Source organism: Apodemus sylvaticus, chromosome 17, assembly GCF_947179515.1.
Source record: "Apodemus sylvaticus chromosome 17, mApoSyl1.1, whole genome shotgun sequence".
In the NCBI taxonomy this organism is placed as follows: domain Eukaryota; kingdom Metazoa; phylum Chordata; class Mammalia; order Rodentia; family Muridae; genus Apodemus; species Apodemus sylvaticus.
Genome location: NC_067488.1, coordinates 5,544,805 through 5,560,170, shown reverse-complemented (window position 1 = coordinate 5,560,170; position 15,366 = coordinate 5,544,805). Strand labels below are relative to the sequence as shown.

At 46.3% G+C, this 15,366-nt stretch overlaps 1 protein-coding gene across 2 annotated transcripts in view; it reads left to right on the top strand.

Annotated features, from left to right (window-relative positions):
* Ncald (neurocalcin delta) overlaps nucleotides 1-15,366 on the top strand; it is a 445,096-nt gene that overhangs the window by 138,690 nt on the left and 291,040 nt on the right. The window contains exon 3 of one of the 2 annotated variants that reach the window (XM_052160539.1): nucleotides 12,816-12,894. The exons of the other annotated variant lie outside the window; for it this stretch is intronic. The gene's annotated coding sequence lies outside the window, so the exon portion shown is untranslated. The remainder of the gene's footprint in view (nucleotides 1-12,815; nucleotides 12,895-15,366) is intronic. 2 annotated transcript variants of the gene reach the window in all.

Genomic DNA, 15,366 nt, shown 5'->3' with positions numbered 1-15,366 from the left:
ATGCTCATAGCAGCTTTATTTATAATAGCCAGAAGCTGGACACAACCCAGATGTCCCTCAACAGAGGAATGGATAAAGAAAATGTGGTACATTTATACAATGAAGTACTACTTAGTTATTACAAACAATGACTTCATGAAATTCTTAGGCAAATGCATGGAACTTGAAAATATCATCCTGAGTGAGGTAACATGGTCTCAAAAGAACACACATGTTATACACTCACTGATAAGTAGATATTAGCCAAAAGCTCCAAATACCCAAGATACAATTCACAGACCACATGAAGCTCAAGAAGAAGGAAGACCAAAGTGTGGATGTTTCAGTCCTTCTAAGAAGGGTGAAGAAAATACTCACAGGAGGAAATATGGAGACAAAGTATGGAGCAGAGGCTGAAGGGAAGGCCATCCAGAGATTGTCCACCTGGGAATCCATCCCATAGATAGCCACCAAACACAGATGCTATTGTGGATGCCTCCGGGGAAGTGCTTGCTGTTGGAAGCCTGATATGGCTGTCTCCTGAGAGTCTTTCCCAGAACCTGACAAATACAGAGGTTTTTTTAGTAGCCAACCATTGGACTGAGCTTGGGGGTCTCCAATATACCAATGCAGGAGTTGGAGAAAGGACGGAAGGAGCTGAGGGGGTTTGCAGCCCCATGGAGGGAGCAACAGTATTAACAGGCCAGACCACACCCCCACGCCACCCCTGGAGCTCCCGGGGACTGGACCACCAACCAAAGAATACACATGGAGTGACCCATGGTGCTGGCCACATATGTGGCAGAGGATGGCCTTGTTGGACATCAGTGGGAGGAGAGGCCCTTGGGTCGGAGGGGGTTCAATGCCCAGGTGTAGGGGAATGCTAGGGAGGGAAGACAGAGTGGGTGGGGGAACACCCTCATAAAGGCACAAAGTCATTGCTCCTATCAGAATCTCGTGCCAGTAAGATGGCACAGCAGGCTGGGACACTTACCACCAAGCCTGATGACCTCATTGTGATCCCAGGGACCCATGTGATGGAAGGATAAAAAGGACCTACTAAAAGTTGTCTTCCTGCACACATTCCCTGTAGTTTGACCATACCCTCTCCCCTTCCCACACATAAACAAACAAGCCAACAAATAAAATCATGGGCTATATTCCACAAAAGGAAGCACAATACAGTTTGGCACTGGAAATCTGGCCAAGAGCCTATGATTAGGGAGATCACTTGCCAGGACTTAGCCTGTGTCTATTGTTCTGCCAAAGGGACCGAGTATAAACTGCCCTCAAGTTTATATCTTTATTGGTGCAGATCTTAGGCCTCATCAGAGACATTCCTTAGTTCAGTGAATTGTGGTTAGTGCGGAAACTCAGAGCTGGTCAGTGTGAAGAGTGAACATCAGAGGGGGGCTCAGGCACGTGGGTCAGCATGTCCCTCATCCCAAGAATCGGGGGACCTCTTGGAACAGGGGGGTGGATGACTGTATGAGCCAGTAGTTGGGGAGGACTAGAGGGAAGCTGTCTTCTGCACATGACAGGACCACGGCACATGACAGGACCACTACACTAATGGCCTCGGCAGCTATGGTTGCCTGCACAAAATCAAGCCAGTTAATATCCCAGCATGGAGTAGGAAGGGGGTCCTGAACCACCAGCCTTCCCTGACAGCCATGCACAACTGATGGCTTCTAGGGGAACGGATGTCAGTTTTCTTCAAGAGGGTGGCTTCCAGTAGGTCAACAATGCTCCACTGGGTGGCCCCACACCCAGGAGTATATGGGCTGCCCAAATTAGAGTCAGTGGATTTATTTTTTAAAGGAGAAAAATGAAGTTATGGGATAGGAAGGTTGGGGTTGGATCTAGGAGGAGTTAGGGGGAAAATGTAGGGAGGTGACTTCGATCAAAGTACCTTCTATGAAATTCTCAAAGAATTAATATCAAGATTATTTAAAGAAATCTTGGGCTATAGCCAAGTTGTGGATTAAGTCACATTTTCTGCTTAAGTCACTTTCTTCTCCTGGCTCTCTGAATCCTTTCTATTCCTCAGACTAAATGACTGCATCAACAGTTGCCTGCCCAAGTTGGGAAGATGTGACCCCTTTGTTCTCCTAGGTCCTAGTTTAGGAGGAATAAGAAAAAGCGCTGTGCCCATTCCTCTGGCTGTGACGTTTTTTAAAGGTTCATAGTCTCAGACAATCAGATCAGGAGGGCTAACAGAACCTTTCACAACACTTTCCTTTAAATAGCAGCCCCGCACACCGGAACAGCACCAGGCAGGCTGAGCACAAGTGCTTGTCGAGCCTTCATGAGTCACCTAGCTCCACACAGTGAGTCCTGGCTTCCAATGTACAGATTTTGCAGAGGAAGGAGAGACGCCTAGAGTCTTAACTCCACTCACTTGTCAGTCACTCTGCAAGGGAGAACCAACTATTTGCCAGACCATGCTGTGGGCACCGATCCTGTCAGAAGGCACAGAACAATGCATTCCCACCAAACGCTTTGAGAAAGGGGAAACAGAGAAGGCACAGCTGGCCTAGAGATGGGTGACATTCTATGTCAAGTTCAAAGTAAAGAGGTGAAGCCAGAATGGCTGAGATCAAAAACTCAGGGGACAGCAGGTGATGGCAAGGGTGTGGACAAAGAAGAACACTCCTCCATTGCTGGTGGGATTGCAAGCTGATACAACCACTCTGGAAATCAGTTTAGCATTTCCCCCCTCCCCCAAATTGGACATAGTACTACATGAGGAACCAACTATACCACTCGTGGGCATATACCCAGAAGATGCTACAACATGTAATAAGGACACATGCTCCACTATGCTCATAGCGGCCATATTTATAATAGCCAGAGCTGGACACAACCCAGATGTGGATGGATGGAACTTGAAACTATCACCCTGACTGAGGTAACCCAGTCACAAAAGGAGGAACTCCACAGTTAGCATTGGTATCCTGGGTTTTTACAAGGCAGCATTATATCATAACACTTCTTCACATTGCAAAACTGTTTTAAATCACTGTGCTGTGATTTGGTTGCATGTTCCTATTTTTTTTTAGTTGCTATGAATCATGCTTCTACAAGCATCTTGCATGCACCACGTATTTTTTTGCATCTCTTTTAGATGACTGTGTACTACACTCAAGAGGAAAGACAGTTCCGTGGCACTGGATACCGGGTGCCACAGGACTGTTCGAAAGGCTGCAGTGGACATGCCCCAGGAACACCTTGCTCCCTTTGGATGCTGTGGGCCCTGTTCAATGAAATGATATTTACCATTGCATGATCACATGTTATTATTATAAATCTGAAACCATGTCCTAAAAATTACATTCTCTCTGTCACTCGCCATACTTGCACTGGAGAGCTGGGTTCCCATTAGGGTCTCAGCATAGCCATCACCACATATCATAAATACCCAAGCTGACATGGAAACACCAATGTTGGTTATGCTTAGCCAAGAACACGTAACAAAAGTCCTCCCAAGTCACCCTTTCCTTCCAGTCCAGCCACGTGGAGTCTGTCCCACACTACGCTATCTCATCTCTCCTTGGCCTCCCCACTGCCTTCTGTTGCTGCTGACTGTCTAGCTCAGGTATTCAACTGTCTTCCAGAAGCCTACCCATCCCAACCCACTCTAAGACATGACTCTCCTGCCTCTCTAGAACCTTCTTTAGGAAGGAGTCTAAGTATCTGCAGAGAGAGTCTGCTTATACTCATATTTACACAGTAAGAAAGACCTGTGGTTTTGAATGGAAGCCCTCCCATAAGTCTCAGGCTTGAGCTCTTGGCTCCTCCTTGGTAGCCTTGCTTGCGGAGGCTTAGGAGGAAATGGCTTTGCCGGAGGAAGTGTGTCCCTGGAGAGCAGGTGTTTGGGGTTTGAGATGTGAGCTCTCAGCCCTCACTGCCACCCCTGCCTGCTGCCAAGGTGGACTCTTGCTCTGAAACCCTAAGCCATAAATAAACCTTTCCTTCTAGACCTGCCTTGGTCATGGTGTTTTATCACAGCAATAGAGAAGGAGCTAATACAGCCGCCAACGCTGAGCTGATGAACCAGGGTCCGCCTCAGGGGGAGAGGAGGAGAGGCTCCAGAGTCACGCAGGGACACCTTTGTCCCTGACACAGATGACAATAACAGGCAATAACAACAGCAGCACTTTCAGTGTGATTTCTACAGGCCAGACGCTGCCCCCTGACCTTTACAGCTTCTGACACCCAAGGCTCACAGCTATGTGACTTAGCTAATGCCATCGTGTCTTTGCTTTCCATGGAGAAACTGATCATGAAATGTCTCAGGGGTCTTTATGAATGTCAGTACAGTGTGGGACAGAGACGCAGCCTGTCTGGCTCTAGTGCCTGTGCTTCCCACAGCTGTGGTTTGTGTGTACGCACCGCTGGCTCTCGGCATTCAGAGGAATTCCTTCTAGGACCGCCTTCAGATATCAAAGTCCTCAAATGCAGAAGCCTCTCGTAGGGGATGGTGTGCCGTTTACCTATGACTGTGCACATTAAATCCTCTCTGGATTACTTAGAACCCCTACTGCACTGTGAATGCCTGTTCTACTCTACCGTCTTGGGAATGGTGACAAGGGGCAAAGTCTCCGCATGCTCAATAGAGATGCAGTTTGGGGAGGAGCAGAGACCCTTGTTCATCAGCGCAGCACTGGCGGTTCCATCCCTTCTCTAATTTTTCAGTCTGTGATTGGCTGAACAGGTGTGGTCACTACATACGTGGAACACCCATTCTTTAGAACCCTCCCCCATCCACATAGTTATACACAAGTTACTACACATTGCATATATGTAATCTTTTCCTATTTCTTTTTTTTTTAAATTTTTTTATTCGATATAATTTATTTACATTTCAAATGATTTCCCCTTTTCTAGCCCCCCACTCCCTGAAAGTCCCGTAAGCCCCCTTCTCTTCCCCTGTCCTCCCACCCACCCCTTCCCACTTCCCCGTTCTGGTTTTGCCGAATACTGCTTCACTGAGTCTTTCCAGAACCAGGGGCCACTCCTCCTTTCTTCTTGTACCTCATTTGATGTGTGGATTATGTTTTGGGTATTCCAGTTTTCTAGGTTAATATCCACTTATTATTGAGTGCATACCATGATTCACCTTTTGAGTCTGGGTTACCTCACTTAGTATGATGTTCTCTAGCTCCATCCATTTGCCTAAGAATTTCATGAATTCATTGTTTCTAATGGCTGAATAGTACTCCATTGTGTAGATATACCACATTTTTTGCATCCACTCTTCTGTTGAGGGATACCTGGGTTCTTTCCAGCATCTGGCAATTATAAATAGGGCTGCTATGAACATAGTATAGCATGTATCCTTATTACATGGTGGGGAATCCTCTGGGTATATGCCCAGGAGTGGTATAGCAGGATCTTCTGGAAGTGAGGTGCCCAGTTTTCGGAGGAACCGCCAGACTGATTTCCAGAGTGGTTGTACCAATTTGCAACCCCACCAGCAGTGGAGGAGTGTTCCTCTTTCTCCACACCCTCTCCAACACCTGCTGTCTCCTGAATTTTTAATCTTAGCCATTCTGACTCTCTCTCTTTCGGATGCTGCCTGTGCAGCCTGCCTGTGAGATCCTGGTGACCTGTGCCTCCATATTGCTTTCATCACTTCTTATGAGAAAGGGTTGCTTTGCAGTCAGCAGAAGGACATCTTAGAAACTGGCAGTACATTCGGTGTGAGAGGGTCTGGGGTTGCTGACAGGGTGCCCAGCGTCTTAAAGAAAAGGGCTGTTGACTTCAGGTGCTTTTGACAAGGCGAATTCTCAGTGAATGTGCGGCCCTGCCTGGGTTCTTAGTTGGGTTCTAGCGCTCCTGCCTCCATCTTTGTATTGCTCCTTGGGATGTGCCACTTCCTTGGTCTGGCTCACGCTTGGAGGGGGAGGGGAGAGACTGAGTGTGATGCAGCGCTCAGGTAAGAGTCCCCTTTGCAAAACTTGTTCGCAAGTGAGATGTAGGAACACTTCTGTTTTCTTTGCCTCAGTCAGAAAAATAAATAGGCATTTTGTTTCCTTTTGGTTTTGCTTGAGAAGAAAATGTCTAGCCGTTGAGGTCACACCTCACAATCAAAACCGATCTTCAAACCACTCAAATACTCTGCCTAAAATGCTGCTAAATCCTGCCCCTCAGTGAGGGGCGCTGACAGAGATGAGCAGCGGTCATTTGAGTTTCTGAAGAATGTTGGGAAGGTGTCAGGAGACCTGAGGTCAAGGCCGTTCTGCTGATAACCAACTGCTGTGGGCTCCTTCCTTGGCCTGTGTTTTACTGTCTTAGCTATAAAGCGGGTTTATACTGAATGTTTCCTCTCACCATCCATTACACAGGATAATGTTGAGAGATACTGAATGTTTCCTCTCACCATCCATTACACAGGATAATGTTGAGAGCTGGAACTTTGAGGTGTAGTCTCTGGTGACACCTCCCCAGGTCTCTGGACACATCTCACGGGGTCAGGACCCGCCCTCACACTGGAGGGACTCACACATCCGCCTTATACTAATTCCAGTTGTCCGGCCCTGGCTCAAAACTGTTCAGTTAGAGAGTCTGTCCTTAAGATTAGGTGGTTGTTAAAATAAAATGACTCCCTGAAGTCTCTTCATTAGAATGTGTCTTAATTACTGAGTTGATTTAATACAATAGCAATAATCTAGCATAAAAGAGATTGTCCATACTGAGCTGGGTTTGGAGGGGGGCGAGGAGGTAAAGACATTAGGGTTTGGCTCTGTTCTTCCAGGACCTGTAACAGTCTCTCCACGAATTTCAGGTGAGCACTGGACTGACCATGGTTAAAGTTACAGGTTGAAAAGGGGAGTGGGGTTACTGTCAGTACAGTGGCCAGGGTTTAGTTTCTGCTTTTTGTTTTTAAAAATCATCATCAGACTTGAAGAGGAATTTGTGAGAAGGCAGATTGATGAGAGATGTGGGTAAGGAAGGACTTGTGGCCTTTGTGACTAAAAGCTGAGAGACGGGACCCATGGTGGCAGTTTGGAGACAACTCAACAGATAATTGGAAGCCCTGGTACTGTAAAGATGAGCAAAGGAATCTAGTCTTAGCTCAGTCAGCAGAAGGGAGGAGGACTTCTCTCGTAAGACAGGCATTTTAGGAACTTTATATGGTAGGCCTGTGCAAAACACAGTTTTGAGAGGAAAGATGCAGGAAACCTGCAGAGCTCTACCCTCTGCCCTCAAATGCTAGTGAATGGGCTTTCCAGAGATTGACCTTGTGGTGTTTCTAGGGATAAATATCCAGTACAAATATTCTTGCCAGCAAAAATAAATGCCTTGGGAAGTAGGAAAAGTTCCAGGGATCCTGGAGAGCAGGGGTGGGGCTTGGGTGCCCTTCATGTCTGGACTCCATTCCCCATGACCTTCATCTTTATCTCCTGTCCTCTCTGATTTTTCTAGCTCTCAAAACTGACAGTGTCTTAAGAGTTAAAAAGTCACGGTTGCTTTGGGGAGCTATATTTAGATCCCCACACTTTACAAAGTACAAAAGCTATACAATCTGCCTGATTCTACATTTCTCTGGCCAGCAACTGTGTGAGGATCTGTCTGCAGTACCACATTGGCGTTAGCTATTGCCACATAGAAAATGACTCCCAAGTCTAGGGACTTGCACAGACTCACTTGTAAATCTTCCTGTCTCTGATCTAAGATGGTCCCAATGGGAAGGCTCAACTGTCCGTGGCTTCATCTGGAGGCTGTATGACCATGTCCTTGATGGCTTACCAACGTTGCTGGGAAGAAGTCTGTCCTTGAAGGTCAGGGCTAGAAATCTTTAGATCAAAGTTCATGGGAACATTGGTTTTTCTATGTGAACCTGCTCACGGCTTCTTAGCTTTCATACAGCTCGGTTGCTTTTGCAAAAGTGGAGAGAGATTGGGGGTAGGAGAGAGAGAGAGAGAGAGAGAGAGAGAGAGAGAGAGAGAGAGGGAGAGAGAATAAAAGAGAGAGAAAATGTGTTCTATTACATTTGCATTAACTGGCAAACTAATGCCACAGCTTCTACCACATTTGATTTCTTTTGCAGTAAGTCACTAAAGGCATCTACATTCAAACGAAGGGAAGTCCAAGTTTACTTCAACTGGAAGTAAGAACATAGAATTTGTAAACTTTTTTTTTAAGTGTTCATGAGATTACATTTTCGTCCTTATTTAAGTGTGCCTTTCGATATCCCTCAGACTCATTCATAGGATGAGGGAAGAAGGATGTGGGCCCAGGAAGGCAAGGGCAAGAGAACTCAGCTTCCCCAGAGCAGGGGGAACCCACCTCCCCAGCTGCCGGCCTGGCACTTGTGGCTGTGTAGAAGTGGGAGTCACCATCATACTGCCCCCTCTGCTGCCTGGGGAGTGTCCTTGACTATTTTGAAGGGCTTCATAGTGAGGTAACACAGCGTTGGAAGTGCACTCACTCTACTGAAGTGGATAGTCTTTGGGTGGGCTCTCGGGTCCACGCTCCTGAGTCTAACTGATGAATTTTGTCGTGGGTCACCAAGAGGGCTGATGTCTCGGAGAGGTCTCTAGCCTCCCAATGCATGGGATGCCTGAGCTGTCACTGACATGGAAACCGAGTCACCAGCGTGCCATCTGAGATAGTGGCAGGAATGGATGCCTTGAGTAGCGTTGTCCCTCAGCGTCATGGTCAGTCACTAAATACCATTCTTTGAGGTGGAGGGCACCGAGCGAGCGCTGTTTGTCAGTGGGACAGGGCTCTAGACATGGGTGAACTTTTCTGAAAAGAGCACCTTAGCCTTGCCCTCAAGGAAACCTAAATGAGTGTTGTACTATGATTTCCTCAGACAAGCTCTGCCTGCCGTGCTCAGTGACCCCTGGCTTGTTCCTAGTTTAGAGCACAGAGGAGAGGGGATGCCTGGAGCCTGTCAAGCCCTGTCCACTGATGGAAAGAACATCCGTCAGTCCTTGTGATCTCCCAGGTTTCTGAGAGTTGTTTTGCATCATTTGGAAATAGTAGAACACTTTCTGAATTGAATTCTAGACTGTTCTCACTTGAAAGCCTTCACACTTAGCACCTATTCCAGAGAGCAGGGTTTACTTTCATTATTAAAGGTTTTTTTTTAATCACTTATTCGATACATGTTACTATTTATCCCAGTGATATAAACTGCTGTGATGAGTTCTATCTGTTTATGTCATTATACCATAGGCTGGAAGAAGTCTACTTGTAAACCAGGCCTACCATTAAGTAGAGATATTTTGGCATTAAAATCATTAGACAGCTTAAAGAATTTGAGATAGAGAACCATTCAAGGAATAAAGAATGGGCTGCTTTTATAAACTATATGTAACCAGTTGATTTCTTTCCTCTTTTCCTGGTCCTTCAGTGTACATGGGCTTTAGCAATGTCACATAGAGGCGTTTATGAAAACTGCAAGACTGAAAATAGCATTGTAGATTCCAGGCAGGAAAAAGTTACACACTCAAAAATAATTCAAACTTAAGCTTTGTTTGCAAAGGTGTTTCCCTGACTGGGAAGCCAGTGGGACTCCTGTGGCTGCAACCACACGAGGATGCTAGGGCAGAGGGGGTGCAGGGCGGTACCTGGAGCTTCAGCAGAGCGTTATGGGCCCTGCAAGGAAGACTGTCAGAGATGTCTTCTTTTTTATTAGCTGTAGAGATCCATCATGGATTATACTAACCACAGCCTCCAGAGAAGACAAGAGGGCCTGATGTTACATTCCACAGTAGTCAGACTTCTTATAGATAAGACTGGAGACGGTTAGAGAATATTTAGGAGGGACCAATAAACACTATTCACCACAGTAGGCAGGCACGACTGTGGTCTGGTAACTTTGGCTTGCTAACTTTTTCACACAAGGTCACGCTCGTTAAATGGGTCTAGGTGCATAGTGAGTTGAAAACAGGTTTCTGTCCAATAAGATAAGGGTAAAAATGTGTAGGACCCTGGAGGAAAATAACAGACCACAGCCTGGCGAGATGGCCCAGAGGTTAAGATCATGTACTTCTCTTGACAAGGACCAGAGTTCAGTTCCCAGCACCCCTGTTGGGCAGATCACAGCTGCCTGTAACTCCAACTTGAGGGGATCTGACCCCCTATTTTGACCTCTGTGGGCATTGCACTTACATTGTGCACACTGGGCCCCCAGACTTGCACACAATTTAAAATAAACAATAAATCTTAAATAAAAATAAGTACCAGAGGCGAGAGCTAAGATAGTCAGAAAGGTTTTTATTATTATTATTTTAGCTGACCTAAATCTTGGGAAAGTCCCTGAAATGGCTGTCAAGAGTGGGAGCTAGGGACAAAGTACTAGTGGTGTTTAGTACTACCTAGAATCAGAAGGACAGGGCTCTAGAGGTGAGTGAACTTTTCTGACAAATGTGCTCAAAAGGGAAAATCATTATAATGAAACTTCAACCTTTGTGGGCGTTATTTATCTGGTAGAATCTGGCCACTCGTGGGTTTAGAGTTGTTTATTCTAGTTTCTTTCTTCCTTGCACATGGAATTGTCTCTATTATGCATGTTCTGTAGGTTCAAGTGGGCTGCCTTTGGGTGTACAGGGAAAGGACGTGTGTCTAGTGGCACTTTCATAGTTTCTGACATGTGCTAACCTGTGAGGTCGGAGAGCCGGGCTCCATGGAAGTGGTGCATACAATTATTTAGGAAAATAGATCATAGGACTTTTCAAGGTCCAAAAACTTTGATAAGAATTCCAAATGCTCAGTTAACACTCAGCCGAGGTACTTGTGTGGACATGGAGTGGGTTCTGTGGCTATGATTTGTGGGGTGTGGATGGGTTCTGTGGCTATGATTTGTGGAGTGTGGATGGGTTCTGTGGCTGTGATTTGTGGGGTGTGGATGGGTTCTGTGGCTGTGATTTGTGGGGTGTGGATGGGTTCTGTGGCTGTGATTTTTTTTTTTTGTGTGCTTGAAGATAGAACAACAATGGCCCAAGTACCTGCTGTCCTGTCACCATGCAGAATTGCTGCAGCCTCCCCACCTTTCAACACACAAAGAGGGTCTGAGATATCTTTGCTATGTGAGCATCTTCTTCAGTCCCGGAGTCCCACGAGGAGCTGGCATATGGCGAGCAGGGTGGATGCCTATTCCACAGCGTCTTAAGGAAGACAGAATGTTGTTGGCTTTGGTATTTGGGATGAGGTGGACACCTTAAGATAAAATAAACAAAATAAAAGTGAACTTAGCAACTACTACTGAGAAACTGTCCACACAGAGGGCAGCAGGGCAGCGCTTAGACAAAGGCATCCTCCTGTACCTGGGTTCTGTTCTATGAGAGAGCTGTGCTCACTGGGTATAGCCCATCCTGTGTCGCTGGCCCTGGGACGTTCCCTATGGTCATTTTATTTGAAAGTCACATTAATTTTCACAGCCTTTGAATTCAAATATTCTCAAAGGAAGCCTCTTGGCAGGCGGATGACCGGCTGTGTTCATCGCAGTTGTTAGATTCACCCATAAGAAAAATTAGTCCCTTCTTGAGCAGCTGGGCTTTTTTGGTTTTTTTGTTTCTTTTTGGATGACATTCTGAGACAGAGCTCCTGTGATAGGAAGAAAGGTTATAAAATGTTTTAATTAAAAAGTTTCCATCCTGCCTTCTTCTCTAAAAATAAACCATGGACGAATACTACTTTAATTAGAAGAAATATTTAGCTCAATAAAACTAAAATACAATTGCACATAATCAGGAAATGAGATAATTGAGATCAGATATCTTAAAGAGCCCACAGGGTTCTGGTGTGTATGTGCACAGAAATTTACTCCAAAACCTGCAGGTTTTTTGGAGCAGACACAGAGGAACCCTGGCGATCAATGAATGAGTTGGACTTTTCCTACTCATAAGGCTAGCTTGAGAGATATGAAGTTATTACATTTGAGAGACAGATCTGATGCCAGTGGTTAACCTACAAAAACTGGCTGTGGGCTGGAAGACAGCAGTCGGAATGTGCTCACCTCGAAAGCCCGTGGCTCTGAGCTCCAGCTCCAGAACCCAGTGTGAGTGGGAGGATTGTAATCAAGGACCGAGGAGGTGGAGACAGTGGATGCTGGGACCAGCCTCATTTGATGGGTGAGTTCCAGTGAGAGGAGAGAAAGAGGAGGGCAGTGCCTGAGACATGATACTTAATATTGTCCTCTGGTTTCCACATACATGTACATGAATATACACACATATACATACACAAGCACATAAACATACATACATATGCATGCACATACACACATACATATACATGAATATACACATATATACATACACATAAACATACACACATACATATACATGAATATACACATATATACATGTACATAAACATATACACATACATGTACATGAATATACACATATATACATACACATGCACATAAACATACATACATACATATGCATGCACATACACACATACATATACACATACCCACATATACACATACATACATATACACATACATGCACATACATACATACATATACATGCAGAGAGTGAGATACAAAAATTAAATGATTGTTCAGACAAAACAAAGCCAAGTAAATGATGGTGGTGATAAGCATTTTTCTTAGAAAAGAGGAAGGGTTGTGGAAAAGCCCACGGCACCTTTGAGATGAGGCTGAAGTTGAGTTTTTAAGGATGACCGTGACATGGGTTGACTTCAGATGATACTGGGAGCCTGTGACAGCACGCTTCAGAAGGACTAAGACTGCTGTAGTCACTCCTTCCGGCCGGCAAGCACCACCCAGTGCTCCCAGCCTTCGAAGGGGACCTGCTCTATATCTGCACAGCAAGAGTCACCGGAAGTTCTTGTATTTGTTCTGCAGGTGACATCAGCCGCAGCGCGCTCATTGCAGGCAGGGAGGTCCATTCCCCTTCCACGTGGAAGGACCCGAGGTATCTGAGGTGGGTGACGTCTTGTTTGTTAAGATGTGTGCTGCGGGCATTCCTCCCTTTCACCCCCTCTGGAGGGTCACCTTCTCCATCACCTCTCAGTGTGCATCTCCAGACCATGGTTCTCATGCACCTCAGCGCGGTCCTACTGAAAACCTTCAGCGGTTCGCTTGTGCCCACAGAGTAAGGCTCGACTGGCATCCATGATGTAGTTCTCTAATGGGAACCAAAATATTTGCCTTCTGCACTGGATCGGTGTAAAGAACCACCGGAGCCTACCCACAGTTGTGGGCAGCTCCCCGGCCCCGCCTCCTGTCTTCACTTTTCCTGTGAGCTGATTGGTTAGGTTCAGCCGAGGTCTCCTGCAACCTGGAAAGGGGTTCTGTGGCTATTTTTTTCTCTTGCTTGGAGGTGGAATAAGTCAACTGCTCAAGTGCCCGGTAGTCCTGGCCCCGAGCGAGATTGCCCCAGCCTCCCTGCAGCTCTGCAGTCAGCTCTGGGTCTCTCCGCTTGCAGCTGCCAAACCTTTGGCCAGAACAGTCAAACTCCCTGCCTTGAGTTAGGTTCAAGAGCCGCAGGAAATGAGTCTCTCCTTTCCAAGTCCCTAGAACCCACCGAATCCTCTGCAGCAGTTAGCTGGGCCAGGGAAATGGTTGGCTTCCAGAAGACAGGTGAGCAGGGGTCACTGAGTCCCCTCGAAGCTTGCGTGGATGGAATTTCCTTCCGGTGCCTTTGCTGCTCCCACTCAGTCTTGTACAGTGTGAGCTGCTACAGTGTATCAAACTTCTTTCAGCACCCTGAGAAACAGTAGCTATAGACTCAGAAAGAAGAATGAAGTGCAGTTGTTGGTCTGATGGGGAAAACCGAGAGCAGCTTCTTGCCCCTTCCCACCGTTTTTGATCTGGTAGCGCAGTCTCTCTCTGTAGAGCCCAAATCGTTTTCTGATAGAGTTTGTATTTGGTTGCTGGACTGGTGAAAGCTACAGAAACCTCATTTTCACCTTCTGCATTGACTTAATTATTTATTGACATTTTTTATTCTTTAAAAAGAATTGTGTGTTCATGTATATTTAAGAGACATTTAACTATTATCAATTATTTTGATGACTTAAAAATGTCAATATAGACTTGTATATTTGAAAATAATTTTTATTAGTTTAATAAAAAAAATTAACCTCCCCCAAAGAATTGTGTGCTGATGAGATGAGCCCTTGGAGGTGACGTGCTCCCTTCTGTGTGTGGGCGCTCCTGCCCGTGCACGTGGCTGTGGAGGCCAGCGGTTGACAGAGGGTGTATTCCTCTATCTCTCTCCACCTTATTTTTTTTTTATGACAGGGCCTCCTGCTGAGACTTGATGGCTGTGCTGGCTGGTTATTCAGCCCAGGGAGGCCACCTCCACAGGTGCTGGAGTTACAGATGTGTACAGTGACAGCTGACTTTTATACTGTTGGCGGGAATTGAACTCGGGTCCTCAAGCTTGCATAGCAAGTACTTTACCCACTGAGCCCTCTCCCCAGACCCATTTCGTAACATTTCCCATTCACGTGCTGGCGTGTTGCATGCTGAAGGAGTGTGGGCATGCTGACTTGGTCCCTCCCTCTGGCCTAGCTCTGGGCATTTGGCAGAGAAGCGGCCGAGTGAAACAGATTCATATTGACTCAGTCTTGGTGTGTTCATCAATACTTCTGGGTAGGGTGGCCATAAGCCCTTGTCTGGTTTTTACAAAGGTGGAAAATCTTCCCCGGGGTGCTTCTGGGGTTGCTTCCTCCTGGTTTCTTACCAGCCCCTGGTGTTGCTCACAACCAACGGAGTCATCTGCCCACCCTTGCTCTTGGAATCTTCTGGAACAAGAGGCTGCCTTCTGCCATTCTTCCCTGGGGTTTTGCTCACCTAGCATGTGTGCCTATTTATATGTGCGGGGACTAGGTCTCCAGCATGTGACAAGTGGCCATCCCTCCTCAATAACCGACTGCTTCTGTATCTCTTCAGGGGACAGACAAGGCTTTAGTGTCTTCAGTACAATTGCACATTCCTAGCCAGGCATGGAGGCACTGGCTGTTAGTGCCAGTGGCAAGCTGATTTCTGTTGAGTTTGAGGCTATCCTGGTCTACATAGTGAGTTCCAGGACAGCCAAAGTTACATAGTAAGGCTCTGGCTCAAAACAAGCAAACAAACAGGCAGACAGACAATTATATGTCTTTATTACTATATTTTATTAAGCAAACTATTTTAAGAATCTTTCTCCCTGCTCCTCCCCCTGCTTTCTTCCTTCCCTGCTTCTCCTCCCCCATGTCCTCTCTTCAGCGTTAGATTGGTGAGCGCATACCGTGTAACTTGACCCAGACCCAATGCTGGAGACACAATGACAAAAGAGAGAAGCGGGAGACCTGGCCCTCACAGAATATGGTTATAAGTGGTAACGAGAAGCTTCTACTGCCTTCACCACTACCACAAACATCTTGACGGTGGTCACTGCAGTATAGAG